Genomic DNA, 6,000 nt, shown 5'->3' with positions numbered 1-6,000 from the left:
GACGTATGTTTTGGTTTTTTTAAACAACTCAAGAAATCCAGGAATTAGGAACCTCTGGGAAGTGTAGTGGAAAAGGCAGTGTTTCGGACACCGACCCAGGGTAAGAATCCCTCACCCTTTCTCCCGTTATAATTAAATTAAAGTCTAATAAATAATAAATAGAAAATTATAAATGTTGGCGACCCTTTGATTAATTAAATACAGGTCACCGATGGAACCAATAATTGGTCAGTGTATAATTATCCCTAGCTTATCTATATTGCCTATTTGTTGTTATATTGCTTTACTTGCCTACTGTTACCTCATGTACTTTAATTTATTAATTTTAATTACTTTTCTAATTTATTTGGTTTATTCAATCGTTTTCATCCTTATCTGTTAATTTAGTTCGAAACGAATGTCTTAATTACGTTGTCTTGAATTATTGAGTATCAATTTACATTGTTTATTAAAGGATTGTCATATTGTCCTGTAATTTTAAAATGTTAGTGTTGCATGTATTTGGTGGCTAAATGGTAAGGGGGACTAGTAGGTGTGTGGAACGTGCTAAAAAATTAAAGGGGCTTATCGGGTATCCTGGGAAAGGGTGGATGGACTTGGTACATAGGGTAATAATTGCCATGGACATTACCCTCAGTCGGACAGGGTTGAGGAATCCCATACCGAAAGAAGTTTGGGATTATTTGATTACACTCATTACCGGGCTTAAGTATTGGAGCGATGGTGTGTTTGGCGCCCATTACTAGACGGGGTATGGGGACAACCAGTTTATTAATATAATGGATATTTGGTCCACGTATAGTGGGAATCCCTATGGACCCCCAGTAGCACCGGTAAGTACGTAAAAAGGTAAAAGTTTATTACTGTTGGTCTTTTAAAATGTTTAATGTAAATTACTATTCTAGATTCTTTCCTTCATAGATAGCATCTAGGAACTTAAAGGTGAGTGAAGAATAAATGTTTTCAGTTAAATGAATTTACTTAAGAAAGAAAATAAGCTCCATTGGTTGTTTTAAGATTTCTATAAACCTTTTATTTTTCTGTATTGGTGGTAAAACTTATAAATTTCAATAATATTACTTTGATTAATTACGAGTCTTTATAACACGTATGCAAGTTAATAGAGCATTTATGATTCTCATTCTCTAATACTTAAACATTTTAAGAATATTGTAGAGCTAGTAATTCATCATTTAAATAAACTTTTCAAAGTTAGGTATCTTCCAAAGTCGAAAAGTATGCACATTCAAATTATGTGTAACATGTTAGAAACACCATATTGATCATGACTTAACTACATAATTAGCACAAAAACCAAAATATGTGCTTATCACATCACAACCACATCACTAGTATAACACATCCATAAAAAAAATCAACTCTAATGTTCTAGGACTATACAACATTCACACTAAAAATCCTAGAACTTGAGCATTTTTAATTAAAAAAGCATATAGAAAAAGACTCCACATAGTAAGCTAGCAAATTTTGTTGTTAAAGGTGCATTTGGATCTTCCATACATATAGTAGAGCATTATTATTGAATTTTGAATGTTATTTTCTTTCTTTATTAGACAGATTCTTATTCTATATTCAATTATTTTACATTTTGGAGGGATTAGCATTACTATAGAAAATTTCTACCAATTGAAACATAACATCTAGGGTTAAAGGGATAAGGTTATGAAAGAATTTGTCTTTGATACGAGTAATAAAAATCTCATGATTATCAAATATATTTCATAAAAATTATAGGATGAAGAAAAAAATATCTTGATTTCCTTCCATTTAGGTCTTGGAGACGATCCAAAAATCAATAATGGCTTGAGACCTAAATGTTTTGAGTCGATATCTTTCTATAAAAGCATTGAATATTTTCCTTTTTATGTTCATGATAAGAGGATCCTAGAACCTACATGAAAGTATATAAGATAATACTGTATAGTTTATTATAATACTGTATAATTAAACAAAGTGAAATTCATTCAAGTTTATCCCTTATCTAGCTTTGATGAAAGTCTAAAAACTTGTTGCTCTCTCTTTCACACTCACAATAAACAATCAAAGGTCTCTTAGATCACAAGTAGTGTTATTGATGGAAATACTCTTGATTCACATCTTAAGAGGAATACTTTATTTTCTTAATAGAGAATTATTTTTTTGGCAAAGTAAAGGAGAGATTTCTAATTTTTTGTTTATTCAAAATCCATCGTATATTTAAACATGCACATTAAGCACATATAATGGAGAAAGTTAGACCTAAGGTACTAGATTAAATCTAGGGTGTGCTCATGGCCCACCAATTATTGATGATCAAACCAATTAAACATCAACTATTAACTAGACATGTTAACCATACAAGCAAATTAATCAAGCTTTTCTCATATTCAAAAAGACTTATTCATAAGAAAATATAATCTGCATAGATTTTTATCACTCGAGATAACAAATTATGGCTTTCTTGAACAGTACAACAATATTTTCCATGGAATAAAGTTCAACCATTAAATATCTCTAAGGTTAATTTAGTGTGGAGACATCCAGGATATTTCTTTGTGCTTATAATTCGATAATATGAAAATTTTGATTAGAACTAAAATCAAATATTTTAGTCATGATAAGATTGTGACTATGAGTGTTTGTGCTAGTGTTTAGCTCTTTCGTTATAGATATTAATAAATGTAAATCATGTCTAAAGCTAAAAATATTAATTTAAAATTACCTCAATAATGATAGTCATGTTTTGTTGAACAATATCGAATTCATCGTTCAATTTTCCCAATGCATTCAAAGACCTAAATACATAAAGAAACAAATGATATCATATGTTAGTAGAAAAATATAAGGGGTTTAAATAGGCTTACCTTGTATCATAGGCAACCTTAACTCCAACAAAGTCTCGACTTAATTTGGAGCCTTTTTCTCCTAAAAATTTGGTAGAGTTTTGGGATGTTTTTGAGCTATTTCTAACCACAAAAATATTCCTCACAACATTTAGAAGCAAACCTCCAAATTTTAAGAGAAAACTTTCCTTAAGCTCGTGGGTTCCCTTCTGTTGGTTATGAGCTTTCTCCCTCTTTTTAACTCTTTTCTTTTGGTTTCTTCCTTCTTTTTTCCTTTTTTTCCCGTTTTTTCATAACTTGGCCAAATTTTCCTCAAGGAAAAACTCTCATATTCCCTCAAATTCCCTCACTTTTCTTGGGTAGGCACCCTTTTTCTCTTTTTTTATATTTTCTCTCTCTTCTTTCTCTCTCTAACTTTGCTCTCCTTCAATGCAGAATGCATTTTCCATCTCCCCACCAATATGTATAGGAGAGGGAAGCCCAAATGGTTGGCCAAGAGGGGTTTAGGTGGCAAATAGTGAGGTTGCCACCATAATTCCTCAAACTTATCCATTTTTCTCTCTTTTCCCTTTTCATTCTCCCTTAAGCAATTCTAGAGCATTCCATTCTTGTCCAGATGCCACACACATCCTTCTAGGAGCTTCATAATAAATTTGGGCTCTATTCAAGTTATTTTGGGTTGCCCTAAGCCCACCTAAACCCAAAAGCTCCAAAATTGCACTCTATGCACATGCCTTCACTTTCAATAGCCATAACTTTCTTGATTCTTATGTTTTTTCAGCCTATTTTATCTTCACTTGCTCGTTGTGGTTTCAACTACTTACTAATGAATGTTGGGCTCAAAATGAGAAGATTTTTCATCTAATGTTCACCTATGTTCCAAAAGGTCCAAAATGCACAAAGTCAGGCCCATGCCCATACCCTTAGTTCAAAACTCCATAACTTGCTCAATTCTTAATCTTTTTGGGAAAACTTATGCTTCACGTGTTCCTCAAGTAGGCTACTATCACATCATGTTTTAGGCTTCATCTGATTCCATTTATCCCATTTATGGCCCAAATAATTCTAAAAGGTGAAAACTGTCTTCTATATGCATGCCTCTCGGGTTTGGCCTCATTTCTCCCAAAATTTCCTTCTATGGGCATTTTTTGTTTTCCATATACTTCTTCCTTAATGTCTTAACTATTGTCAATTAGGGTTCTCGTGGGATTTCCTTCTGATTCGTCACCCAATTGATTTATTATGTTGTCAAAGTACTTTATTGCCTTTTATGATATTGTTCTAGCCTTAGAAAGCATTCTTTGGTCTAAATAACTAGGTTTCCTCTATTGAGGAAAAAACTTTTCTTAAGGGATTTTGACTCTCCAAATCTTATTTTTTTAATTCTATTTGACTAGAAACTTGGTATTTGAACCTAAATTATTATTCTAATTGCATTCATACACACAATCATACATATAACCTACTTGAGACAAGCTCAAGGAAGAGTGGGGTTATCACAAGATTGACCCAAGAAAGATTCCTACATTTGCCCAAGTCCAAGAATAACTTGTAAGATTTCAAAAGTTTATTATTTCATCTCACCGTTTAACTTTCTTGTTTACCTAACTCATCATTAGAAAAGGAAACCATTTATTTGAATATCAAAATAATACATTAGCACAGAAAATTAAATATACATATATCAAGCCAAATAATAGAGAAAATCAAATAAATCATGAAATGTATAGATTTTTTATGTCATGTTTCACGAAGTTGTTACAAACTTCCATCTCTGATGGTAGATACAGATTTTTAATTGCCCAAGTGGAATGACCATATCAAATACAGATACAACAATTTGCTCAGGCCCACTTCCAGGTGACCAAACCATGGTACAATTTATGACCATGGTTGTACCAATCATAGTGGTCCTAACAGATATCTATAGTAACGACATTACTTAGCCACGGGTGACCCCTACAGATAGTGTGATACTACTTTCGTCAGAGGGCACGCCATCATCCATTCGGAGCGGTCCTCTTACATCTTTCCAGACTAGATAAGGAAGGGAGAAATAGATACCCTGAAGGGAAAGGGGAATAGATTCCTCTCAGAGATAAAAATCCTAACAAGACACATGATGCAATATACATGTCAATACAGATACACTTCAGACCATACAAGCTTCATACCACTTTTTTCTTTTTCTTTTCTTTTTACTTTTACTATTACGGACTATATATTATATATATTACATGCAAATTCATCAAGTGTCAGTAATTCACATAGCATGCTTAAAAATCAGAACAATTCAATTCATTAGAATACAGAGGCATACAAAATAGACAAAATAACAATCATATTAAATTCGCTTATCTAAAAATTCTCCTTAAGATTTCGTAAGTAATAGTAGATTCTTTACCAAAACCTTGATGTTTTCTTCTTCACTGTTTTCTTTTCTTTCTCCTCCTCTCTCATAATTTACTCTCTCTCGCTCTCCCCCTCTCTCTCTTTCTTTAAAGCTTTGAAAAATGGAAGAAATGGGAGTGTGAAGAGGAAGGGAAGGGGAAGTGCAATTTATAGAATTCCAAAACCATTTGATTTGTGCCAAGTGGTGAAATCTGGTGAAGAGGGAAGAGAAAAGATTCTTGGCACAAAAAATGAAGGAGAAAAATTTCTTCCACCAGTGGCTATTTTCAATTTTTTCCTCTTCTTTCATTTTAACATAGAACATTCGCTGCCATTCTTACAATATTTTCACATGGGCTTAGATTTCCAATAGTAAACTAGTAGAATAAAATATGCCTATACAAGCTTAGAAACCAGACCTAGTTTCCTATAGATGAGACAAAACTCAAATTAGTCTATTAAAATAAAGTTATCCTATAATCTCATATCTACATATGTTTTTTCCCAATTAAATGAGTAATAAACATCCGGAGTGAAATGAGTTGCTTTAAGCCTCAAGCCATAAATAATAAGGATAATGAAGCCATACTTTGTCCAATTGTAAAAATAATTATTAAAAGCATAAATATGGCTTCAAATATTAGATGTTTAAGTTGTATGAATAATTATTAAAAGCATAAATATGACTTCGAATATTAGATGTTAAAAAAAAAGTTATCCCAAGTAAAAATCATAAATATACTCTTAAGATGAGATCCTCTGGTAC

The sequence above is a fragment of the Carica papaya genome, chromosome 3 (genome assembly GCF_054855325.1).
Source record: "Carica papaya isolate Zhongbai chromosome 3, ASM5485532v1, whole genome shotgun sequence".
Classification (NCBI taxonomy): domain Eukaryota; kingdom Viridiplantae; phylum Streptophyta; class Magnoliopsida; order Brassicales; family Caricaceae; genus Carica; species Carica papaya.
Note: the sequence above shows the minus strand (reverse complement) of the source record.